Source organism: Moschus berezovskii, chromosome 3 (genome assembly GCF_049115385.1).
Source record: "Moschus berezovskii isolate FMDL1 chromosome 3, NW_MosBer_1.0, whole genome shotgun sequence".
Classification (NCBI taxonomy): domain Eukaryota; kingdom Metazoa; phylum Chordata; class Mammalia; order Artiodactyla; family Moschidae; genus Moschus; species Moschus berezovskii.
The window spans coordinates 50,997,199-51,025,101 of NC_142462.1; the positions used below are offsets into that span (position 1 = coordinate 50,997,199).

The 27,903-nt window shown below is 42.7% G+C and overlaps 1 protein-coding gene and 1 pseudogene across 1 annotated transcript in view; both read left to right on the forward strand.

Moving 5' to 3' along the window:
• MAGI2 (membrane associated guanylate kinase, WW and PDZ domain containing 2) overlaps positions 1–27,903 on the forward strand; it is a 1,553,247-nt gene that overhangs the window by 1,479,869 nt on the left and 45,475 nt on the right. The window lies entirely within an intron of this gene.
• On the forward strand, positions 10,139–10,747 carry LOC129552349 (large ribosomal subunit protein uL11 pseudogene; annotated as a pseudogene).

The window sequence follows — 27,903 nt, forward strand, 5'->3', positions numbered from 1 at the left end:
GAGGCATAGGAGGATGGCCCAAATTTCCAGTGACCATCTCAACCAAAATCAGAAGCAGATGTTTATTTGTTTGTGAACTCCAGGAGTTGGTGATGGACAGGGAGGCCTGGCATTCATGGGGTCGCAAAGAGTCGGACACGACTGAGCCACTGAACTGAACTGAATAACTTTCTGATTATTTTGCTTATTTTCTTCTAATATATTGCTTTCTGTTCAGAGTTGAATGAAGAAAAACTGGGTAATTGAATGTTCCAGGTAATTGTTTCTGGTTAACCTAAGTTTGGGCTTCCCTGGTAGCTCAGACAGTAAAAGAATCCATCTGCAGTGCAGGGGACCTGGGTTAGGAAAATCCCCTGGAGAAGGGAAAGGCTACCCACTCTACTGTCCTGGAGAATTCCATGGACTATATAGTCCACGGATTTGCAAAGAGTCAGACACGACTGAGTGACTTTCACTTCACTTCACCATAAGTTTTGTTTCTGTAGGGTGTTTTCCTTCTCATGGGTAGCTGTGACCTATGTCAATCCAGCTACTCATTAGAATCACCTGGGGGACTTCATTAAAAAAATAAAGGGAAGGGAAGTCGCTTAGTCGTGTCCGATTCTTTGCAACCCCGTGGACTGTAACCTATCAGGCTCCTCCGACCATGGGATTTTCCAGGCAAGAATGCTGGAGTGGGTGGCCATTTCCTTCTCCAAGGCTCCTCCCCAAACCAATTAAAACAGACTGGTGCCAGGAGTGATCATAGTGTGACGTACGCTGCCTTTTTTTTTTTTTTGGAAACATGCCCCAGGTCAGTGCACTGAGCAGGCTGAGTGGAGAATCACCAATAAATCAGATAAGTAGGAATATTATATACGGAGGCTGTTACATTAACTTAGGGAATTCAGGGAGGGGGAAAGGAGGTGCTAAAAATAGCAGAAGTAGAATGCAGAAGTGACAATATCAAGAGTCTTGAAAGAATAATCGTTAAGACTTGGTGACTGTTGATGTAAAGGGAATAAGAATTAGGAGAACTCAAAAATTATCCCTGGACAAAATCCCAAGTATTTGGGAAGATGGCACAGCCATTGTCAAGAGGGGGGAAAAAAGGGAAAATTCAGAAATGATGCCATTGACAAACTGGGTGGCCTTTCAAGAATTACTTAACTTCTCGGGGCCTCCATTTTCTCACCTATACAAATGATAGGATTTGGTTTTTTGATGTCTCAGTTCCTTTCAAGTTCTAGCATTGAAAGTAAGTGAATGAACTAATCTGGGATAAAAAGCCATATGGAATTTCAGGATGTGTGTGGACATTTAAATAGTGATTCACAACAAGCAAGTGAATCAGAGCCCTGTGACTTCAGCAGATAGGGTCTCCAGGGAAGAGCCCAGAAAATTGGGGTTGAAGGGTAGGTCAGGAAAGGAGACTGAGAATATAGAATTTGCCTCTTCACCTGCTCCAGGCTTGCTCACCTTGTGGCTGGTGAGCAGGGACACAGTGCCTGCTGTCCCTCATCACCTCACCATTAATGTATGGACACAATCATTTTTCACAGGACTACTTGGAGTTGCTGTCATATACAAGGTTTTTCTGGAGAAAGATCGCCTCTTATTAACAATGCCTTTGAAAACAGAATTGGGTCATTTTGTAATTCATTATGAAAATTTACTAACAGAAAAAAATAGCAGGATATCTTAATAGCTCTTTTTTATATTTAAGATGTCTCTGTGTTTTCATATTAAGTGCCAGGAGGGAGAAAAATTATATTTTACAAGTGAAATACATCTGTTCAGTTGGCCTTTTCCTATTATTTCTATCAATAGCTTATCACCCCTGGGCATACAGAAATCAATATCTTTAGCTTGTTTTCAAAGTGAAATTTTAGGCAATGGCCATGGGAAGGAAAAAAAACAACCTCATTGCTTATTCAACATAGAAGTGAAATGTCAATTGCCTTTCAGCTGTCAAATACAGTGAGACCAAGTCCCAGTCTTCCATACCCAAAGCTGTGTGGCCCACAGAAACTCTAGCTAGAAACCCCTGACTGTGTTATGTTTGGACCACAAAGACACACAAATTGCCAATAAGCATATGATGAACTGTTCAGCATCACTAAGGATCAAGGAAATGCAAATAAAAACCATAATGAAATATTGCCTCGTATCTGTTTGGCCACTATTTGGAAAAAAAACAAAATAGCAAGTTTTTGGCAAGGATGTAGAGAAGTGAGAACCCTTGTGCCCTGATGGTGAGAATGTAAAGTGGTTAAGCCACTATGGAAATGGTATGGAGATTTCTCAAAAGATTAAAGATAGCACTGCCATATGACCCAGCATTGTCACTTCTGGGTATAATCCAAAATGATTGAAAACAGAATCTCAAAGATATTTGCACACTCATAATTCATTGCAACATTATTCACAATAGCTAAGAGGCAGGTGAAACATAAATGTCCATCTTTGGACAAATAGATAAAGAAGTAGAATGTTATTCAGTCTTTTAAAAAAAAGAAATCCTGACACATGCAACACCATGAATGAAACTTATGGACATTATGCTAAGTGAAATAAGCAAATCATATAAACACAAATACTGCATGATTCCATTTATATGAGGTACTTAAGCAGTCAAGTCTTAGAATGTAAAATGGTGGTTAACCAGGGGTTCAGGGTAGTAAGGGACATTGTTCAACAGGCACAGGGTAACAGTTTTACAAGATGAAGCAAAAGTTCTAGAGGACTGTGTATAAATAACAGTACTGTTGCTCTTGTTGTTCAGTGGCTAAATTGTGTCCAACTATTTGTGACCCCACGGACTGCAGCATGCCAGGCTTCCCTGTCCTTCACTTTCTCCCAGAGTTTGCTCAAATACATGTCCATTAAGTCAGTGATGCTATCTAATGATATCATTCTCTGTTGCCCCCTTCTCCTCCTGCCCTCTATCTTTCCAAGAATCAGGGTCTTTTTCAATTTCAATGAGTTAGGTCTTCACATCACCTGGCCAAAGTATAACAACTTCAGCATCCATCCTTCCAATGAAAATTCAGGGTTGATTTCCTTTTGGATTGACTGGTTTGATCTCTTGCAGTCCAAAGGACTCTCAAGAGTATTCTCCAGCACAGTTCAGAAGCATCAGTTCTTTGGCACTCAGCATTCTTTATGGTCCAACTCTCACATCCGTAATTGAGTATTGGAAAACCCACAACTTTGACTGTACAGACCTTTGTCTGCAAAGTGATGTCTCTGCTTTTTAATACACTGTCTAGGTTTATCATAGCTTTCCTTCCAAGGAGCAAGCGTCTTTTAATTTCATGGCTACAGTCACCATCCACAGTGATTTTGATCCCAAGAAAATAAAATCTGTCACTGCTTCTACTTTCTCCCCATCTATTTGCCATGAAGTGATGGGACTGGATGCATGATCTTAGTTTTTTGAATACTGAGTTTTAAGCCAGTTTTTTTGTCTCTTCTCTTTTACCCTCATCAAGAGGCTCTTTAGTTCCCCTTCACTTTCTGCCATTACAGTAGTGTCATCTGCATGTCTGAGGTTGTTGCTGTTTCTCCTGGCAGTCTTGATTCCAGTGTATGATTCATCCAGTATGGCATTTCTCATAATGTACTCTGCATATAAGTAAAGTAAACAGGATGACCTTATACAGCCTTGTCTTATTCCTTTCCCAATTTTGAACCAGTCCACTGTTCCATTTAAGTTTCTTCTTGACCCACAAACAGGTTTCTCAGAAGACAGGTAAAGTGGTCTGGTATTCCCATCTCTTTAAGAATTTTCCACAGTTTATTATGATCTACACAGTCAAAGGCTCTGAGTAGTCAATGAAGAAGTAGTTTAGATGTTTTTTCTGGAATTCCCTTGCTTTCTTTGTGATCCAGCAAATGTTGGCAATTTGACCTCTGGTTCCTGTGCCTTTTCTAAACCCAGCTTATATATCTGGAATTTCTCAGTTCATGTACTGCAGAAGCCTAGCTTAAAGGATTTTGAGCATAACCTTACTAGCACGCAAAATGAGCACAACTATACGGCACTATGAGCATTCTTTGGCATTCCCTTCTTTGGGACTGGAATGAAAACTGGCCTTTCACAGTCCTGTGGCCACTGCTGATTTTTCCAAATTTACTAACATATTGAGTGCAGACTTTAAACAGCATCATCTTTTAGGATTTGATATAGCCCAGCTGGAATTCCATCACCTCCACTAGCTTTGTTCATAGTGATGCTTCCTAAGGCCCTCTTGACTTCACACTTCACGATTTCTGGCTCTATGTCAGTGACCACACCATTGTGGTTATCTGAGTCATTAAGACCTTTTTAGTGTAGGTTTTCTGTGTATCCTTGCCACCTCTTCTTAATCAAGTGTGCTTCTGTTAGGTTCTTACCATTTCTGTCCTTCATCATGCCCATCCTTCCATGAAATGTTCCCTTGATCTCTCCAACCTTCTTGAGATCTCTCTTTCTTGAAGAGATCTCTAGTCTTTCCCATTCTATAGTTTTCCTCTCTTTGCATTGTTCACTTAAAAAAGGCTTTCTTATCTCTCCTTTCTATTCCCTGGAACTCTGCATTTAGTTGGATGTATCTTTTCCTTTCTCCTTTGCCTTTCATTTATCTTCTTTTATCACCTATTTGTAAGGCCTCCTCAGATAACCATTTTGCCTTCTTGCATTTATTTTTCTTTGGGATGGTTTTGTACAATGTTACAAACCTCTGTCCATAGTTCGTCAGGCACTCTATCTACTAGATCTGGTCCCTTGAATCTATTTGTCACCTCTACTGTCGAATCATAAAGGATTTGATTTAGGTCATACCTGAATGGCCTAGTGGTTTTTCCTACTTTCTTCAATTTAAGCCTGATTTTTGCAATGAGGAACTAATGATCTACGCCACAGTCAACTCCAGGTCTTGTTTTTGTTCCTATATAGAGCTTTTTTTTTGTTTTTGTTGACTATATAGAGCTTCTCCATGTTCAGCTGCAAAGACTATAATCAGTCTGTTTTTAGCATTGATCATTTGGTGATATTCATGTGTAGAGTTGTCTCTTGTGTAATTGGAAAGGGGTGTTTGCTATGACCAGTGTTCTCTTGACAAATTCTGTTAGCCTTTGCCCTGCTTCATTTTGTACTCAAGGCTTAATCTGCCTGTTACTCCAGGTATCTCTTAACTTCCTGCATTCCAATCCTCTGTGATGAAAAGGATATCTTTTTTGGTGTTAGTTCTAGAAGGTCTTTTAGGTCTTCATAGAACTGGTCAACTTTAGCTTCTTCAGCATCAGTCGTTGGGACATACATAGCCTTGGATTACTGTGATGTTAAATGGTTTGCCTTGGCAATAAACTGAGATCATTCTGTCATTTTGAAGTTGCACCCAAGTACTGCATTTTGGGCTCTTTTGTTTGACTATGAAGGCTACTCCATTTCTTCTAAGGGATTCTTGCCCACAGTAGTAGATACTATGGTCATCTGAATTAAATTTGCCCATTCCCATCCATTTTAGTTCACTGATTCCTAAAACGTCAATGTTCACTCTTGCCATCTCCTGCTTGACTGTGTCCAATTTACCTTGATTTGTGATTTTTACAGCATCAGACTTTACTTTCACCACCAGGCATATCCACAACTTGAGTGTCATTTCCACTTTGGCCCAGCCTCTTCATTTTTTCTGAAGCTATTAGTAGTTGCCCTCCAATCTTCCCCATTAGCATATTGGACACCTTCCAACCTGAGGGGCTCATCTTCCAGTGTCATATCTTTTTTTTTTTTGCCTTTTCATATTGTTCATGGGGTTCTCATGTCAAGAATACTGGAGTGGTTTGCCATTCCCTCCTCCAGTGAATCATGTTTTGTCAGAACTCTTCACTATGACCCATCTGCCTTGGGTGGCCCTGCAGAGCATGGCTCATAGCTTTATTGAGTTACACAAGCCCTCTCACTATGACAAGCCTGTGATCCATGAAGAGGATGTACAGTACCATAGTGTATGTGTAAAATTATTAAGATAATCAGTTTTACGAATTAAAAAAAAAACAGCGCCACATAGGGCTCTTATAAGAACCAGCATCTCTAAGGCTTAGTAATTCAAAACACAGAAGACTTCTCTTTGAGCTTTATTTTGTAAAATGTGCTGAAGTGTGCTTCCCTCAGGGCCATTAGATGAGAAGCCTCAAGTTTCTTAAAGGAGCCATCAGTTGGAGGAGCTTGTTATAGTAGGATTGACATTAGTATCCCTTCTCCCTCTACAGTTTTCTGTTTGGCTTCTCTCATTGCTGCTGTTTAGGTTCTTGCTTTTGGTTCATTTTGGAATAGGGTAGCATTGGGGTTCCACTGGGAGAATAAGGAAGTAGGACTGCACGTGTAGAAAAGGAAATTCCAGAGTCTCGTGACATTTCAGAGATCATTTAAATATTTCCATTCCTTTGCATCCCACCTCTTTTCATGAAGGCCTCTTTGAGGCAATATTCAGTTTCACTGGGGAAGAAGAATATCAATTGTCCTGCCAGCCGACATATCAAAACAGACAAATGCTAATAGAACACACAGCCTTCATTTCCCACCCAGAAGCTCAGTGACTCAATGACAAGGCGAAAGCATTCCCATCCGTCAGGAGCCTCCTGTGGCGGCTGCAGCCCTCACCATAGTGACAGGTGATGGAAGTGGAAATGCCTTCCCGGGTTATTTGGTTATTGCAAAATGTGCTGTGAAGAGCATCACATCCTTTGTGCCTTTCTGTGACCTTGTTTATGAAAGTTTTTGTGAGGTTATTATTTGTTTCATCAATTAGCAAGCCCAGAGCCCCACGCAGGCCCCTGAGAGGACTGTTTACTCCTGAGGACAGAAGCCACGACTGCTAGCTCAGTGGGTCTAACTTCATACCCAGTGGTGCCTTGCGCTGCACTGTATGAATGCATGAGTGAGTGACTAGAAAGGACATTTAGCGGCAGTCGGGCCCCCTCCAGGGGATTGTGGTCTATTAGGAAAAAGACAAAAAAGAGAACAAACGTAAGAGAAGGACCTTAAAAATAATGAGAACACAGTACATATGCACACTGAAATGAGGAGGATGCCCAAAAGAGTAAGTTGAGTGTGTGGGAGACTTTTTTTAAAGAGAATTCCTACCCTTCCAGTCTGTGGAAAGTACATTCTTTTAACCAACTTCAATACCGTTTGCCTATGTTTATGCTAAATTTCTCTATTTAAATATATATATATATATGTAAGAGAAAGTACAAAGTAAACTCAATTCATAAAGAACATAGTGTTGGATCCAGCTGATTCTGAAGCAGACCCCACAGGAGGACGTGTGTGCTTGAAAACTCAAAAAGCTGGAACTTATCCTTTAACACCTCACAGCAGCTGGAAGTTCAGTTTGGACAGCTGAACAGAACGCCAAAAAACCCGATCACCTCCGTTTCCTAGCACAGGGTAAACAAGTCTCAGCAGAAAGTTTTTTTCTCCCCGCTTGCTCACTTCTCATCACCCTTCTCCATCTGATCTGTCCTCAGTCCACCCACCCCAGAAAATGGATGCTTCCACTGAGAAGCAGGGAAAGGACAGGGTGTGGGGGAAGAGAGTCACAAACTGCTGCCCAGGCCAGAGACTCGAGAGGAAAAACTACAGGGAGATGTCAACTATATTTTTCCAAGTTTCTAGTTAATAGATTTCTCCTGAGAGAAAACATTTAGCCTCACTTTCCCATCTCTGAACAGAACATGTTCCTGCGGCAGGAACCTGGCCTGTCTGTCCTCCCAGGTCTTCACCCACCTTTGGGACCAGTGTGACCAGGAAAGTCAGAGTGAGGGAGAGAGGTGGGACCCTTGCCTGGACACTTGCTAGTTCAGAGGCGCCATGCCCTGGGACTCCCTCTGTATTGGGTCTCTTCACCAAGTGTTCCAGGGTACCACCTTCATGAACGGCTAACATTCAGAAATGAACTCTTAAGACAGAAATTAAGAAAAGGATGGATCTTAAATCTCAATTGTGAAACTGTTCCTATTGTCATTCTGTGGCTGCATTTATCCTCCAGTGATGCCGCAAAAGGCATCATTTTTTAAGATAACTTTTACTGTTTTTAACACAATAATACACACTATAGAATTATAGAATATCTCAAATAAATTATAGCATATCTCAAATAAGTTATCAAAAGAAGGAAAAACTTCTTCCTCTCTCTTGAAAATGTGACCATTTTGTTTGGAAACCTGCTTGATTCATTTGCCAATCTGCTTGCCTCTCCACAATAGAAAATGCCCTCTACACATCATTTTGCACAACTGCTTAGCACTTTGTTATAAAGGTTTATCATTTAACCAACCTCCTATTTGAACTTCTCTTGTTTTTTTCTGATTTGTCCACTATCATGAAAATGACTAAAGAGTATCTTTGTGGCTATATCGTCTGTCCATGGGATTTCGTAGGCAAGAATACTGAAGTGGGTTACCATTTTCTTCTCCAGGGGATCTTCCCAACCCAGAGATCAAACCCAAGTCTCTACACTGGCAGGTGAATGCAAGAGACACAGTTTCAGTGCCCGAGTCAGGAAGATCCCCGGAAAAGGAAGTGGCAGTCCACTCCAGTATTCTTGCTGGGAAATTCCATGGCCAGAGGAGCCTGGCGGGCTACAGTCCATGGGATCACAGAGAGCCAGACACATCTTAGCGCCTAAATAACAACAGCAGCAGCTACGTCTTCCCATGTATCTTTTCAGGATAACTTTGGAAAGTAAGACCGCTGGGGCAGAGTATCTGCATTCTCACAGGAGGGTAGACCAAGTCAGAGAATCATGTGGACACATGTGGGAGCTGCTCCTGGGTGATGGAGTAAACTTTATAATAAAGTATCTTCTCCAATAGCCAAGCATTTATGAGCTCTAGCAGAAGCCTTGTCATCTGATAAAAAGCACCAGGAGCTGAGAGTCAGAGCTGGGCAGGAAGGCCAGGCTGCTCCACACACCCCGCAAAACCACTCATGCCCCAGCCCCGCTCTCTGGGGTTCCTACAACTCATGGATAACCTGGTGAACCACAGGTTCTCTGACCAATCCTCAGGCTGGAGCACAAGAAGACCCCACTCAAAATTGGAAAACAGAGCGCAGCCCAACAATTGCTTCGAATTTATGTGTACCTACAGTTTGTTTTACTGTTATTGTCCCTTCCATTTTGTTTAGTTTGTTTTTAAACAGCACTAGCAATATTTCTCAGAGAAGCAGAGGGCTGTGTATGTGCAATTTCATAATACACTTCATTGACAGTTCAAAAAATCATAGGCCTTCTCGGATAACTTAGAAGTTGTCTGCGTCTGTGTATCATATTACGTTGGGGAAGAGCAATTAGTCAAGGGGAGGCCCAGGCCCAGGGCACCACTGACATTCCTCTGGGTTTCTTCCAAAGTGTTCTGGACAGTAAGAGTTCTGCAGGCACTCAGGGTGAGTGTTGGGTGGTTCACTCACCATGGCGGGCCTGGCCTGAGGCACTGGACCTGTCGTCCCTGTAGCACACTGGGCAGTGACAGAACCTGAGCAGCCTGACGTCCTAGGGAGGGATGGCCGGCAGCAGGAGGCTGTGGTTTCTGACTTCAGAGGTATCTGTCCTCTGGCCCAGCAGATTTTGAGGCCCATTCCTGTTGACTCAACTGTGGAAATGCTTCCATTTGGGGAACCAGCTGAGATGGTAATATTTAAGGGGACCCGTGGAGCCCATGGTATCTAACTATCACTCTTCCTGGTAAACTGTGCCTTCACCTCTAAATATGTGCTATTTCACTAAAAAAAGTTCTTATGAGGTGATGTTTTCAAGCAAGCAGGTCTCCGAGAATTCCGTAAACTAGATCAAGACAGATCAGACCCCTGGGAGAATCGTCTCCACATTGCAGTTCAGAAATCTAAGATGCAGGAGGAATTTCTGATCACACTAACCTTCAACGCCAGTGTAGAAATGAACATTTCCATTTCCTTGCCTTCTCCCAATTCATTCAGTAATATTTCCAGCTGAACAATAACAGCCAGTGGGAAATACTCCTGTGTCATTTAGTTGCTGTCCAAAGCAGACACCCTTGGCACTTCCAAAAAGAGCTGTCTTATGGAGCACCTTGACTGAGCTGAGAATATTCATTCCTATTCAATCTTCACTTTAAATCGCCACTGTCACTTTCGGCTTTCGGTTCGGAGGAGGCAAAGGTGCAACTTTCTTCGGTCGTCCCAAATCCGGGTTCATCCGACACCAGCTGCCTCCACCATGCCGCCTAAGTTCGACCCCAATGAGATCAAAGTTGTGTACCTGAGGTGCACCGGTGGGGAAGTCGGTGCCACGTCTGCCCTGGCACCCAAGATCGGTCCTCTGGGTCTGTCTCCAAAAAAGGTCGGTGATGACATAGCCAAGGCAACTGGTGATTGGAAGGGTCTGAGGATCACAGTGAAACTGACCATTCAGAACAGACAAGCTCAGATTGAGGTGGTACCTTCTGCTTCTGCCCTGATCATCAAAGCCCTTAAAGAACCACCAAGGGACAGAAAGAAGCAGAAAAACATTAAGCACAGTGGAAACATCACTCTTGATGAAATCATCAACATTGCCCGGCAGATGCGGCATCGGTCTCTAGCTAGAGAACTTTCTGGAACCATTAAAGAGATCCTGGGGACCGCTCAGTCTGTGGGCTGCAATGTTGATGGCCGCCACCCTCATGACATCATAGATGATATCAACAGTGGTGCAGTGGAGTGCCCAGCTAGTTAAGAACTACAAAGGAAAAAAAAATAAGGCATCATTTGACAACCAGTGGAAAATAAATAAATCGCCACTGTCTTGTTTTTAGCAAGATGGGCTTAATTTGAAGAGCCTATAGTGTGGGGGGAAAAAAAGAGTAACTAAGTGCATTGAATACTGGTCAGTAACATCGGTCTAAAACCATCAGGCAATTTAAATATAAGATCCCTAAGGTTTCTTATAAAAACAGATTTATGACTAAGGGTAAAACTATTCAAGGACAAAACTGAGTATGAGAATGTATTATACACACACAGCTGTAGCACTTAATAAATATGTAATAGCTAACAAAGAGAGTTGAGACAACTTCCTAATATAGAAAATTTGGACAACTTCTACCTGGTGATATAAGAAATTTTCTCCATTGTGAAAGATTTGTTGGCCTTTTACATAGGTATCAGACAGCCTTCATTATCAGTCCCAATGTATAAAATGGTGTTTAAAGAGAAAAATAGTGGCATATTTCAGAGGCCAAAAGACCCTAAGATCTTAGAGTGAGTTTTTCCAGGAGCGCAAATGTGTGGGAAATTACAGAGATAAATTCTGAAGCACATCGATGTTCAGTGAGACCCTAAATACTTGAAGTTCTCATTTTCCCCTTCTGAAATGAATAAGAAAACATGGACACATCCCTGCCACGTTATAAAGAAAGCATCACATTGAGAGTTTTTCTCAGTCAGAGATATTGATAGAGGATGTCATCAGGCACAGCCTGGCAGACTGTATCCTTGGAACCGATGGGTTTTGTTTATCACGTTCAAATGGATCCCCCACCCGCCCACCTCCACGATCCGGAAGGAGAGGAGATGGTAATGGTTGTTAGTTGCTTGACTGCCAGCCACTAAAACATCATGAAATTGCAGTTCTGTCTGCAACCATTTGTTAGAAGCTAGAGCTGATTACAGGCGTGAGGACAGAGCCCCCACCATGATTTGTGGTGGAAGAACAGCTCAGAGAGGAATTCAGTCAAGCAGGAGCGGCTAAGAAGCACTAGCCAAGGGATGAGCACGAAGTGAAACTTCTAGAAGGAGGAAATTTCAGCCAGACGCCTTAGCCCCACATGTTCTGAGCCAGAGATAAGTTTAACCACCTCTCCTTCCTCATCTTTGACCTCGCTTGCAGTTTGCACTGACCATTCCTGGGAGAAGCCCTTTAGAGATCAGACTGGCGACTGTGGCAGTGATGAGATTGTTGTGATTATGAGATTGCCTCACATCTTTTATTCCACAGGGTCTCTTTATCATCACGTTGTGTCCGTAAAACAAAAGCAGTGCATCATACGTTTGAAGAGGAGAGGACAGAATAAATTACAAATTAATTTTGAAACCATTTTTTAAAAATTTCCCAGCCTTCTTTATCATCACTGGAAATTCCTCAGAATGCCTCATAACTGAGAAGAAATCAATGAAACTATTTATGTTTGAGATCCATTCTTGAGTGAATGGAGAACCCAGGGTAAACCACTTCTCCAACACAAAATCGGTATGAAATGAAGATCTAGTTTACATAAATATGAGGGTATCAAGGCGAAATATCATAAAAAGAAAAAAAAAACTGGAGGGAAATTCAGATTTTAATAGCATTTTTTTTCTGAGTAGCAAGAAATACTGCCCAGATTATACACCTCTATATATTATCCAAAGTGTCTCTCATATATTTTAGTATTCAGAGAACAAGAAGATGAGAGACTGACCCCTTCAGAGGGTGACTGATTCATTTCTCTTGATTATCATACGTCGATATATGTACGGGTGAGAACATGCGTTATATACACAAGGACTTCCAGGCAACCCCTGGGGGAATCACCATGTTCTTGACCTAGGCTTTCTTTCTGAAATTCTAGCCCTAGAAAAAGCAAAGCGTTACCCAATTTAGCATACTGTGCATGCAGGAGACATTCCAGTGAGGACATCATAATATCCACATTGTTACCCATTGGATTGCAGAGCCTTCATGCCACAAATGTCACCTGGGCAAGGCTTTCTCTTGAATTGATCCATTCCTTAAGTCAAAGTTTTTGTTGTAAGGCACTTACGTTACCACTGAGAGGGACAGAAGATGAACGAGCCACGCTTCCTATGTAGCAGGCGTGACCCAAAAAAGCCTATCCAAAAGTAAGTATCAGCCAACAGATGCTCAGAAGAGATGAGCAAAATGCATCTTTCCCTGTGAGGTTATCAAAGAAGACTTTCCAGAATGTGGTGGCGTTTGACTGAGCCTTGAACGAATAGGCTTTTTAGGAGGCAGAGAGGGAGTGAGGCAATCCAGTCATAGGCGAAATCAATCAAAGCGAGAGCTTGAGAGCTAAGGCAGGTAAAACAATTTGACTGGAGGGTAAGGTGCATGCTCGAGAAACAGTGGGAAGGAAGGAAAGCCAGAAAGCCTACCATTCAGCCTCAGGCCATGCCATGGAGGCCAGACAGTGAAGACAGAGCAGTGGGGTAGCAAAGGAGAGGCTGGAGGTGGAGGCAGCAACAGCCACGTGACAGCCAGCGCAGTGCTGTAGAGAGAGAGCAGACTTCAGGGCCTCAACTAGGGCGGGAGTGGAAAGGCAGGCAGAGACATAGGGAACTGCCAGTACCTTATTATGGGCAAGTGGGAGAGGACAACCCTGAGGCTTGGCTCCTGAGTGACTGTCTGGCAGAGGAAAGAAAGCAGGGAGTCAGATGGCAGCAGCTTATCCTTAGCAAATCCAGGGAGGCTCAGCAGCCTCCGAAAAGGCAACATGCTGCCACACAGGATCTGGGCTGGCGCTTTTATAGGCTCACCAGGAGATAATCCCGTTCATTTTCTTCTCTTCAGGCAGTTCCACGCCAGAGCTTCCCCAGACAGCTGAGCTAGACACACACCTAGCAAAGAAAATTCTTCTCCCTCCAACCCCATTTTAAGTTCTCACAAGAGGATGTATTTGCGGGTTATCTAATTCGTCCTGCTCTAATCTCTTTTCCTTCCCTATTAAGATGACACACACAGAGCTCATCCCTTGGTTTTTTATAAATGGGACCAGTCTCTGACTAGTCACTATCCTGATTCTATATCCTGTCGATGGGGGTCTATATATTTTATAAACATGGATAAGCAGTTACCTGGCTATTTAGCTAGTGATGCAAAATGTCATTAAACTACTTTGTATTACCAGTTAATACATTTAATATTTAATGTTATAAACTAACATGCAGTAAGCGATTCCTAAATATTTTAGTCCATATACACTTTCATCTGGGAAGAACATTTTATTAGCATATTTGTGATACCATCTCAAGACTTAATATGGTTTAATTCTATTAATAAAAACTAATTTTAAAATCTTTATCTTTTTCTAATTATAGCTTTTGATTTAGTTATTTCCTGCTCGGCAAATAAGGGTTGCTGTAGCTGTCATGCAGTTGGTCCATAGCTAGCTTTGTTCTTTTTATATCTATCATAAGTTATTTAGTAAAGGAAGTTAATTAAAAGCAGCAGCTCCCCATGTGGGCTCATGACTTGACTGTAGCCCAGTTTGTCAGAGCTCTGAGCAGATAATTAGCTTTTAGCTTATTCTCTTCCGTGGTCATGACCTTTAGCCCACAGAAGCCATGTTGAAAGCAATTCAGACTGGATGGTCAGCAGCCTTACCTATGATGACCCAGGTCATCTCATCAGCATCTTTATTGAGCCTGATACTGGAGACATTCCTACTTCTGAATGTGAGATGCCTGCCCTTGGTATTAAGTTCCTAGCTCCTCAGTTTCTCAACTGTGGACTCATCATCCAGGCGCTGTAAATACAAGGCTGGCAGAACCGGGACAGGAGGGACCATGTGGTTTTTTGACCCTGATGTTCACAATAAGGTTGCAAAGCTGCTGAGTGTTCAGTAGAGCCAGTATCCCAAGGCATGTATCAGAACTCATCACGGGAGGGCTGCTGGCAGGGAAGAACTAAGAAATAGGGAATGGAGAAGAGATGTCATATCCCCCATATAGATTTTAAGTTCCATGGGATAAGGTTGCAAGGAGCCTGAATATTCCTGTAGAGGTTTGCTCCTTGCCTGAAAGCAAACCACCAAAGGGGAAGAGAGAGTGCCTGTCTGTTCACCAGGAAACAAGCACTCCCAGACCTTGGTGGCTAATAAGGGAGCTGCCATAGTCACCAGGTGAAGCCAGCTTGTTTCAGAGTTAAGCCAGAGTGCATTGATTGCAGAACAGCTGTTCTTTGATCTAACTCTGGTTCCAACTAGGAAAGTTTTTGAGCCAAAGAGAAAAGTGCAGTAGCCAAGGATGAATTGCTCAGAAGGCAATTGAGTTTTTCCCCTCACACTGTTTCATATATTAAAGTAAGCATAACATGACTGAGAAATAAGCATATGATGCTACTACAGCTTTTTTTTTTTCTTTTTTTAAGAAGAAACCTTAGGTCAGTCTGTGTTAAGGGAAGTTGGTCAAAGAAATGGTAAAGCAGGAAGGTCAAGTGACCCTGAAAAGTTAAAGCATCTCTAATTCATCTAGGCTTATTAGTTTTAATGTTAAAGTGCTTTCACTGTGTCCATGCTCTCTACTAAGAGAGTTGCATGTAGTTGTAAAGGAAACAGGCTCATGTTAGATGAATCTTCCATCTCAGATGAAGGGAAAGTGAACTTTCCCCATGTATATACATAACCTTAAAATTGTTGACTGAAATTGAAAAGGCTCATGAAAGTGCCATCATTATTCAGGTACTTTCTCTCTAAAATACATTTCTAAGGAATTGTACCATGTCTTCATATCAGTCAGTATATAACTCTATTAATGTGCTTAACAAATTGTACTGTACTTCTTTCTTTAGGTGTCCTTCTCCCTTCATTAGAATGTGAGCTGCACAAGGTCGGAAAGAACAGGTTTTAAATTCATTTTCATATTCCCAATTGTGAGCGCTTCACTCTGCCTTAGGGATATGAATAGGCTACTCAGCGTGTGGTTGAATGCATAGATGGATGAAAAGAAACTAAAGAGTATCAGACCGCCAACCAAAGATCTTTAAATGGCTGTTGCTGTTCCATATACCTAGGTCTCTGCCACTAAGATACATCCTGAAGCATCTGGGGGAAGTTTCCCAAACAAAATCTCTAGAGTCTTAAGTTTGCATCCACATTTGACATTTATCCCCACTTGTAGCAAATGATAACACCGAAGTTTTTTGAATGTCACATTGACTTTGCCATTGATTCTCAGACTCCATCTCTTGATGGGAGCCTCTGTTTGCCAAATACTGCCCCCCAAATGGTTTGTTAGCTCTACAAGGGCACTGATGATGTCTTGTTGACCTCTGTATCCTGAGTGATACCACTGATAGTTATTCCAAAGATATTTGTCTTTGAGACATTAAAGATTTCTGTCTGCTGCCATCTAACCAATCCTCTATATTGCTGTGGAAGAAAAGACAGAAATAAAAAGCAATACAAGAGCTCTGCATTAAGAATGAGTGGTTCCCTTGTGTTCAGCAAAAGGTGGAACTAGAGTCTGGGGAGATACTAATACCACTCCATGTGCTCTGAAATTTTGTCATTCTGTCCCTGGAATGGCAATGACAACAACCAGCCTGTTTTCCTCATGGCTATGTTGAGAGAGGAGGAAAAAGTCTCTACTGTTCCCTCCACACACTCACTCACACACTCACACACACTCACACACACTCTCACACTCACATACTGACTTACACTCACATACTGACACACACTCACACACACTCTCACACATTCACACACTTACACACACTCACATACTGACACACACTCACACACACTCTCACACACTCTCACACTCACATACTGACTTACACTCACATACTGACACACACTCACACACACTCTCACACACTCACACACTGACACACTCACACACACTGACACACACTCACACTCACATACTGACACACTCACACTCTCACACACTCACTCTCTCTATATATATATATTTACATACACATGCCTGGAGAATTCCATGGATGGGGACCCTGGCAGGGTCTGTGGGGTTCCAAAAGAGTCGGACACAGCTGACTAACTAAACAGCAACACATACACACAAAGACCTCCTACTTAAAAGAAGCAGTATTTCCACTTAGAAATAATTGGTGTCAGTCTTACTAAGAGAAAGAATGCCCAGGGAACTTTGGATCCTGAGACGGAATAGTAATAGCCCTATAAATTTAGGGAGGAGAAATCATATTATTTTATTAACTAGTTCTCATAAAATAATGGAATAAAAATGACCTCCTCATAATAGACGTACAAGTTATGACACAAATTACCTTTTTCCCCCATTTACCTTTAATCACGCTACCCCCGGGAAGATGAAAGAGTAAAGAGAATGAGCTTGAACTTGAAAGAGATAAGACTTATACCTGAGCAATTGTCTTGATCCATTGTCATTATTCTTTTTGCATTTGCTTTAGGTTAGAGTTTGGCAAAAATCAAACTTGGTGAAAGTAATAGTTGTAATAGTTATACCAGAGTATATTGATTCTCAATTTTTAAGTTTTTGAGGCAAATGTACATCTCTTAAGGTTTATACTTACTTCTCAGTAAATTGAGGATGCTTGTGTCCTAGGGAAAGGCACTGCCAAAAATTAAGTGCAAGGCTGATTAGCATTCACTCTTTCCTAAAACAGCAATGTGAGAAGTTGACCATGAAGACAGTGGTCACACATGAAGTTAAAATATCTTTGACTTGCTTGACTCATTCAAACTTAGATGCTAAAAAAGAGGAAAGTGCTAACAGACCATCCTCTAGGGCTCTCTGAACTCATAAGCCGAATCTAGCTTTGCTGGTTATTTCAAGTGGCTTTAAATGGAGATCTTGACCAATCCATTCTACCCCCGGAGGTCAATAGAGCATCTGTACTTTTAAAACAAATTCATCTAAAACTTAAGTTCCCCGTGCAACTTTCTCTGGGTCTTTAAGGCTGATAAGAAGCTCCAGAGCACAAGCTCCCCACACAGATGCACCCCCTCTCAGAACCAGTAGGGTCCATCCAGCTTACCTGGCGATATCCAAAGCCTTTTGTAGCAATTTCATTTGCTAAAATGTAGCCCCCCAAATTTTTAGTTTTAAAAAAGTTCTTGTCAGGTAATACAAATAAGAAAAATAATATATCCCACTCTATATTGTATACCATCTTTACTTCATACAAGGCAACTTTAAGAAGGAAAGTAATTAATATTTAACAGTTAAGAAAATTGAGGCCCAGATAAGTTTGTCCAAGGTCACATAGAAAGTAAGCAATAAACAGTGTACTTAAACCCATCTTCTGACTTCAAAGCATAGTGTTCTTTTCACTCAGCTGTGCCCTGCTGGCCTGATCCAGAGGCTTTACTCAGCTTAAGAGGATGCTGGTATATTCCTGCATATTGTATATATTGATGTATTGATGAAGTCCTGGTCTTGACGGTCTGGCACTTGTGTCATTTAGCTGCATTTGACATCTCCAGGGTTCACCCCCTGTAATACTGTAGATATGGATAAAGCTGACTCATTCAGAGTAATTCCAGGCAATTCAGTCCAGTCAGGCCTTCAGAGAGTCTCAAGAGGACAGGGTCATTGTGGTCAACCAATAATAACATCAACATTTAATTCACTTTGCATTTACTTTGTATCGACTATGTGTCTGGCACTCTAATGGGTGACGTGGTTATTGAGCTCCTTCAAACTTTATAACAGCTCTGGGCACTACAACTCCTCATTTTTTTTTTAAACTTATTTATTTTTGGCTGCATTGAATCTTCATTGCTGTGACCAGGCTTTCTCTGGTTGTGGCGAGCGGTTATTGTGGGGCATGGGCTTCTCATTGCGATGGTTTCTCTTGTTGGGGGGCATAGGTTCTAGGGCACACAGGCACAGTACTTGTGGCTCATGGGCTTAGCTGCCCCACAGCCTGTGGGATCTTACTTGCTGCACCAGGGATCGAACCCATGTCCCCTGCATTGTCAGGAGGATTCTTAGCCACTCAACCACCAGGGAAGTCCCATCCTCTCATTTTCCTAAGAAGAAAGTCAAGGAGTAGAGAGTGCTGATTGGCCTTGACTGGGGAGGCTGATCAGAGTGTGGAATCAGAGCAGCTGGACTCCACAGTCCAGACTTTTAAAAGAGCATTACAACAGCCCAGAGGAATCCATGCCCTCCTAATCAGCCCCAGCCCTCCAGAGACTCCTGAAATTTAACCAGACTTTTGAAGCCTTTATAGAGAATTCTGTCCTAAGAAAACAACAGCCAGCCCCCTTGGCTTATGGCCTGCAATGTTTGCCAGGACAGGGAAGAGCTGCCATTTTATTAGCCCAGTGAAACTACCCTCTCGTTCTTCTTTGGGTCATTTATCGAGCCATGTAAAAATAGCCAAAGACTATATTCCTCAACCACTGGGAACCTGAACAAAGGCCCCATGACCCTGACTCTCTGGAGTCAAGAGCAAAACTCTCTAAAAACCATATTACAGGAAGAAAAGATAAAGACTTGAAATAAATGTACTGATTTGAGATCAGAAGGAGCCATTTAGGACCCGTGTCTCCCGTACTCACAGTTGCTTTGAGTATGCATTTTAACAGAATCATCCTTTGCTTTGAAAACAGCCCCTGGCAAAAGGAGCAGCGGCACCTCCTCAGGTCTTCCGTTGTTCACTTCATCCCCTCCAGACCTCCTCACCTCCTGCACAGCAGCCTCACCCCTAAGAGCAGGGTTCTGTGAGGCTCTTTAAAGGAACCACTGAGAGGGGCAGCAGGGCATGGAGTCAGGCAGATTCTGACCTCAGCCAGCCAACTGGCATTCACAGGGCTGGGTTTCTAAGTTGACCCAAGCCTTCTTGAGCAGCTTTGCACGGCAGACTGGCCACAGAGGTCGCTCCACCACCAGCATTAGTTTCTAGTGACTGGCCCTGAGGGGTCATGGTGGGTGGATTTTTCTTTCCATGGGCGCTTGTGTTAAAGCATGCAGGTTTCAGGTGAGGAGTGACATGGTCTCCAATGCTAAAAGCAGCCTGAGATGGTTCTGTCTTCCCCCAACAACATACCCTGTGTGTTCAGCAAAGCAGCTGATAATGGAATCATAAGATGCAGAGTAGGTGATGGGGTGGGGGAGGGTGGGGAGCAGAAGCATTTTCCCAGCTGCTCTCCCTCTACCTTGGGCACAGTGGCAGCCACAGGCATACCTTGAGGCTCCTCCAGTATCCTTGGACACTAGGACTTCCTGAAAGACCACTGAAAAATTAACACCCTGCCCCACCCCACCCCATCAGCGCTTTAGTAGTTAAGCTGTTTATGCAGGCAGGTCACCTGAGTCCAACCTTATTGAGCAGTGATGTAAATACAAAAGAGCTTAGTCTTCTCAGGTGAAAAGGGAAATTCTTATTATCAACTAATGCTTCCAGTCAGCATTTCTAAGGCAGCAGGTCTTTGCCCTACCTACTGATTGGAATCACCTGCCACGCTTTACAAAGAACCCAACTTTGAGTCTCATCTCCAGAGCCCAGGGACTGGTCCACGGTGCCTCTGCTGGGGGAGAAACCCACCCACCATATTTCAACTGAGCTGTGAGGAGGCAGTTCAGCCCGGAGTCCACCAGGGGATGCCTGTCCTCCAGTCCACGCCAGGCTATGCAGCTCATTCTGTGTGGTGGCCTGAGGAGAGAATGGGAAAGAACTAGCATTGTGCTCTAACTCCTTCCTGCATGTGAGGTGACCCAAGGGAAGTCACTTGCTGTCTGGCACCTTCCTTTGGAAAATACATACAAAAATAACTGTTACCCACAAGCCCTAGACAAGTGCCCTAAGAGCAACAGTGGGATGGCTGGGGAATGTACCGCCAAAAGCAGCCCATTTGCAGGAATTATTATCATTACCAGTAATAACTTGCCTGTTGAAGTCTAATGTCTGTATTAGACTGCACGTATGCTGGGAGCGGTCCTCTAAATGGCTTGACACATTAATGTGAAGATTAGCCCCCCAACCTGTGGAACAGTATTAGAAGGTCATTATGAGGTTTATCTCTCAAAATTGCCAATTCAGAAAGCAAATCTCAGGTGGCAGGTATGCGGTCGGGTCCACTCCACCAAGGGTAGAGGCCAAAGAATTAGCAGCATCTTAATTACTCATCCACCAGGGTGTATAGACTTCAAGGCTGAGCCAGAATGCAGGAAGCTGTTGCCCTGCAAGGACCTCCCTATATTTTTCAAGCAATTTCTCCAGTTCATTTGTTTCAAGCACCTTTGAATTCCTCTGGCATAATCACCCTACCCTTTGTCAACACAAAGTGATCATTTAAATGACTCAATCAGATCATGCCATGGGCGACTATTTCCATTTATTATGATTTATTGCCTGTTTAGCACCAGGCACATTCAACAGAAAAGGAAGCTTCAGAAATGATTTTTCTTTCTGCTCTGAAGGCCTACAAAATAAACACAGCCTGCTCGGAGTAAAGGAAAGATTATCCTCACTGATGAGGATCAGTGACTAAGGACATTTTGGGAAGGAGGTTTAATTTTCCAGATGAAAAAGAACAAGATTTTCTCATTGCCATTGATCCTCCTGTTGACCTAGGGCACAGAGTAAATTGATTAAAGAGAGAGGGAATTCCCGGTTTTTCACCAGGCCAGGAAGAGATTTGTCTGGAAGTCACATAATCCCATTGAAGACAGGAATCTGGCTTTATTAGTCTTGATTCCCAGCACTGGCCCCACACTGGCACCTTTGGGCACTGAACAAATGCTTATTTAATTGATCAATTAAAGTGCAAGAGATCAGACCACTTGTTATCCCCATCGCTGATCACATCTACCATCACTGATCACATCTACCATTTAGAGAATTGAGGTTTTTTGGTAACAGCTTTTCAGGGAAGAGCCTGTCACCATTTTCCCTCAAGTGGTTGCCAGAAAATGACAGGAACCAGGTACTGAGAGGTGGTTTTTGAACAGCTGACGGCCTCAGGAATATGTTAACTGGATAAAGAGGCTCAAGTTCTTAATAACAAGAGCCCGCTAACTTCCTTTTTAAGAAGTCCTATTAGTTTTAACCATCAAATCATTTATAAAAATTAAAAAGCACTATCAGCACATCCTTCAGATACCCTCTCTCCAGTCATACCTGGGGTCGACAGGGACGATTGCTGTCCTGTCCTGAATAAAACACTGAGAGTTAATACACCAGTAACATGGCATGACTTATGCGTGGTTAAAACACCACTAACTTAGCCAGTAGTCTCTCTTTAGCATTCACAAGCGAAAGCCTAGCTGGGAGGCATAGATTTTCTTACTCATCCTTGAACCGACATTCACTTCAGCACTCTGGTCACCACTATTACTTCGTTTCTCAACTTTGGAAAAGCGCCCCCTGCAGTTCACAGAATGATCTCACAGGCTAAACTGAATCTTTGAGAGCAGTTTCTCAAGCTGCTGCTGCTGCTAAGTCACTTCAGTCGTGTCCGACTCTGGGATCCGTCTGGTGACCCCAGACGGCAGCCCACCAGGCTCCCCCGTCCCTGGGATTCTCCAGGCAAGAACACTGAAGTGGGTTGCCTAGGGAACTCATTTAAATGCAGATTCATTTTTTTTTAATTGGAGGATAATTGCTCATAGTATTATGTTGATTTCTGCCATACATCAACATGAGCTAGCAATAGGTATACCCATATCCTGTCCTGCTTGAACCTGCCTCCCGCCCCATCCTTCTCTAGGTTGTCACAGGGCATCAGGTTTGCGTTCCCTGTGACACACAGCAGTTTCCTCCTGTCTGTTTTCCATAAAGCAGTGTATATGTTTCCACACTGCTGTCTCTCAGTTTGTCCCACCTTCTCCTTTCCCCACTGTGTCCACAAGTCTGTTCTCTATGTCTGCGTTTCTACTGATGCCCTGCAAATATGTTCATCAGTACCATCTTTCTCGATTCCATACATGTGCATTAATGTATATTTGTTTTTCTCTTTCTGATTTACTTCCCTGTGTATAATAGGCTCTAGGTTCATCCACCTCTTTAGAACTGACTCAAGTTTATTCCTTGTTATGGCTGAGTACTATTCTATGTATATATACCACAACTTTTTGATCCATTTATCTCTCATTGGATATCTAGATTGTTTCCATGTCCTAGCTATTGTAAGTAGTGCTGCAATAAATATTGGGGTATATATATCTCTCTCATTTATGGTATCCCCAGGATATAGGCCCAGCAGTAGGATTGTTGGGTCATACGGAAGTTTTAGTCCTGATTTTTAAAGAATCTCCATACTTTTCTTCATAGTTGCTCTATCAATTTACATTCCCACCATAATGCAAGAGGGTTCTTCTCTCCACACCCTCTCTAGCATTTATTGTTTGTAGATATTTGATGATGGCCATACTCACTGGTGTGAGGTACTTTTGCATTTCTCTAATAATGAGCAGTGTTGAGCATCTTTTCATGTGTTTGTTAGCCATGTGTATATCTTCTTAAGAGAAATGCCTGTTTAGGTCTTCTGCCCACATTTTGATTGGTTTGTTTTTCTGGCAGTAAGCTGCACTAGCTGAAAACATAGGCAGGACATTCATTGACATAATCACAGCAAGATCCTCTATGACCTACTTCCTAGAATAATGCAAATAAAAACAGAAATAAATAAGTGGAATCTAATTAAACTTCAAAGCTTTTACACAGCAAAGGAAACTATAAACAAGGTGAAAAGACACCCCTCAGAGTGGGAGAAAATACAAATGGAACAATTGACGAAAGATTGATTTTCAAAATGCAAATTCTTATTCCTTGAATCTGAGATTGAGGCCTGAGATTCTGCATTTTCAACAAGCTCACAGGTGATGCCAATATTGCTGGTCCATCAGTTCAGTTCAGTTCAGTCGCTCAGTCGTGTCCGACTCTTTGTGACCCCATGAATCCCAGCACACCAGGCCTCCCTGCCCATCACCAACTCCCGGAGTTCACCAACCTCAAGTCCATCGAGTCAGTGATGCCATCCAGCCATCTCATTCTCTGTCATCCCCTTCTCCTCCCACCCCCAATTCCTCCCAGCATCAGAGTCTTTTCCAGTGAGTCAACTCTTCGCATGAGGTGGCCAAAGTATTGGAGTTTCAGCTTTAGCATCAGCCCTTCCAATGAACACCCAGGACTGATCTCGTCTAGAATGGACTGGTTGGATCTCCTTGCAGTACAAGGGACTCTCAAGAGTCTTCTCCAACACCATAGTTCAAAAGCATCAATTCTTCGGCAATCAGCTTTCTTCACAGTCCAACTCTCACATCCATACATGACCACTGGAAAAACCATAGCCTTGACTAGATGGATCTTTGTTGGCAAAGTAATGTCTCTGCTTTTTAATATGCTGTCTAGGTTGGTCATAACTTTCCTTCCAAGGAGTAAGCATCTTTTAATTTCATGGCTGCAATCACCGTATGCAGTGACATGGAACAGCTTGAATAGCAAGGTTTTAGCAATCCATACAAAAATTTTCCTACATATTGTATATGGCATGGAATATCTTTACTATTTTTCATTTAGCAAGACAGTAATGCAATAAAATGTAACTAAATAAGAGTTGTATAATATTGAGTGATATTACCTATAGATACAGACATTGATACATATACATTTATTTCAAGTATACCAGCTTTCCACATTTCTCTAAATTACAGTGGTTGGCTGCAGTTACACCATTATGAGAGGAGAGTGAGTGATATCTAAGTGATATTCATCTTTCATTCAAGTGCTATTTATTGAACACCCAGTATGAGCCCACAGCTGTGTTAGATACTGAAGTTGTAACAGTGGACAAGACAGATCACTGTCTAATAGGATTTGTATTGGAGGAAGTTCAGTTCAGTTCAGTCAGTCGTGTCCGACTCTCTGCGACCCCATGAATCACAGCACGCCAGGCCGAGACACACAAATTGGGGTAAACACTGTGAAAGAAGAAAAGGAGCCTAAATAAAGAAAATGGCCACTTTGGGCAAAGTGGTGAGAGAGGCCTGTGTGAGGAGATGACGCTGAAGCTGAACGGTCTGCTCATGTGAAACGACAGCAGCCCGAGTCTTTGGGTTCCAGCTGCGTGCACGGTCCAGGGAGCCCTCCTTCCTTGGCAGCAAGTGGGTATTGAACAGAAGGAGCCGCTGCACAAGTTAGGCCCTCAGCTCCGAGTCGGCATCACGGCCAGCGGTTCACCGCCCACCCCTCTGCACTCAGCAGCAACTTCTTTCCCCAGCCAGACTCTGGTCCCCTCCTGTCTGCAGCCCCATCCAGCCTCTGCACTAGCGTCCCCTGCAGGCTTGCCGACACGGGTGGCATTTTCTCCTTGTGCACAGACCCGGGAAAATCTGGGGACTGATAAACCATCCATCGCAGTGATAGTCAAATAGAGTTTCTGGAATTTCTTTCTCAGTTCAGTTTCATTTCTGAAAAAGAGACTCCAACAAAAGAGCCTATCTTTTGCTAAAACAAAATTAAACCTGCCAGAAATTGAACATTATGTATGAGAGCAAAATGCTGCAGAAATTGATACTTACTGTTTCTAGGAAGAGCAGGGACTTTGTGTACAGCGTAAAAATTCCTAGACAGTCTTTTTCAGAACCCAGGGAGAACTATCTTTTTTAAGGAAAGGCAAACTTACTGCGTGGATGGATGCCTTGTGGGCTCTGGTTCCTTCTCAGGTAAATTATCCAGGAGATAGATCTACTAGGATCTGTATTTGTTCATCCTTCTCTGGGACCGTAGCTCTGCCCTCAGCGTCTTCGACAGGATATATGAGAAACAAGATATAAAACTCACCTTGCCTTTTTGCTCCTCATGAGAACTGTAAAACTTACAGAAAGGCTAAAAGGACGGAAGAAGACAATCTCTGAACAAGCCAGTTAACCTCTCTGAGGCTCAGTTTCCTCATCTATATACTGGAGATAATGCCAGTATCTACATCAAAGATATGTTGTGAAATTTGAATGACAGAATGCACATACAACATTTAGAACAATAGTAAGTGCCCAGTGAATGTTAGCTGTTTTTCACCATTATCTTTATTATTTACAAGTGGTTCAGTTCAGTTCAGTCACTCAGTTGTGTCCGACTCTCTGCGACCCCATGAATCACAGCACGCCAGGCCTCCCTATCCATCACCAACTCCCAGAGTTCACTCGAACTCATGTCCATCGAGTCGGTGATGCCATCCAGCCATCTCATTCTCTGTCGTCCCCTTCTCCTCCCGCCCCCAATCCTTCCCAGCATCAGTCTTTTCCAGTGAGTCAACTCGTCGCATGAGGTGGCCAAAGTATTGGAGTTTCAGCTTTAGCATCAGTCCTTCCAATGAACACCCAGGATTGATCTCCTTTAGAATGGACTGGTTGGATCTCCCTGCAGTCCAAGGGACTCTCAAGAGTCTTCTCCAGCACCACAGTTCAAAAGCATCAATTCTTCGGCGATCAGCTTTCTTCACAGTCCAACTCTCACATCCATACATGACCACGGGAAAAACCATAGCCTTGAGCAGACGGACCTTTGTTGACAAAGTAATGTCTCTGCTTTTTAATATACTATCTAGGTTGGTCATAACTTTCCTTCCAAGGAGTAAGCGTCTTTGAATTTCCTGGCTGCAATCAGTATCCGCAGTGATTTTGGAGCCCCAAAAAATAAAGTCTGACACTGTTTCCACTGTTTCCCCATCTATTTGCCATGAAGTGATGGCACCAGATGCCATGATCTTTGTTTTCTGAATGTTGAGCTTCAAGCCAACCTTTTCACTCTCCTCTTTCACTTTCATCAAGAGGCCTTTGAGTTCCTCTTCACTTTCTGCCATGAGGGTGGTGTCATCTGCATATCTGAAGTTATTGATATTTCTCCCAGCAATCTTGATTCCAGCTTGTGCTTCTTCCAGCCCAGCATTCCTCATGATGTACTCTGCATAGAAGTTAAATAAGCAGGGTGACAACAGACAACCTTGACGTACTCCTTTTCCTATTTGGAACCAGTCGTTGTTCCATGTCCAGTTCTAACTGTTGCTTCCTGACCTGCTTATAGGTTTCTCAAGAGGCAGGTCAGGTGGTCTGGTATTCCCATCTCTTTCAGAATTTTCCACGGTGTGCCAAAAGCTGTGATATGATGCTTGTTTAACGTCTACAAAAGTTTGGGTAATTTTATGTTTCATAGTAGATATCTGAGGAAGTTATTATATCACTTAGGCTCAGAGAAGTTGAGTATTTTGCCCAAAGTCACACAGCCAGTCAGTATTAAAACCAGGATTTAACTCTACACCACCTCGATTCTAGATCTCCATGCTTTTTCATGGGTATTCATGAACACTGACATTACAAAGTCAGGCTCAAACCCTCCAATGGTTCTCAGACACCTGAATGATGAATGAACTCCTTCACATGCCTGCCAGTGAAGAAGCTCACCGTCACCTCTTCTTCCATTACCCTACTCCTCACGTGCTGGGATAGTCTGTTTGGAGCCCCTCATACACTGCACATAGCACAAAACTTGAACAAACAAATAAGTGCGTGCAAATACGAATGCACAGGAGTCAGGTTTGTGTGGCTGACTCTGAAAAACAGAGGAGCTTAGTTTGGGGTGTATATGCATGAGAGATTTGTTTTTTCTTCCTTTTTCCAAGGTAGGCAAGAACTGAACATGATTGAAGGTGGAAGAGAAGCAACCACTTCAGAGAAAAAGGCTGATTATTAATGAAATAGGGGATGATATTGCTGCTAATAATAAAACTGTAAATAATCTAGTTTTCACTTGACCATTTTGGCAGGGAGACTTTCCTGAACCCCTAAATGAGGTCAACTCCCCCCTTAAATGCTTCTGTAGCAGCCTTTACTTTTTTACGCTTTTCTTTTGATAATGCATCATATTTGAAACCACTTGTTCTGTATCTGCCTCATATAACAAGTACCTAAGAGAAAGACCATCATCCTTGTTGATTCTGGATTCCCAGCAGTGAACACAGTGCCTAGCACACAGCAGATGTTCACTTCTTATTAATTAACTGCAAGATTGATAATATTTGTCTACCCTGAGAGCAATAATGTTTCTCCTTGCCAAAACCAGTAAGATAAAAAGAAATTTCATTTCATGATATAGGAATCTAAAACAACTTGATACTCTGATTGAGGCAGCAGACAGTAAGTTTTAGTTCCAGCGTCAGTGAATTGAATCACTTGTATAGTGAAAGAGGGGGAAC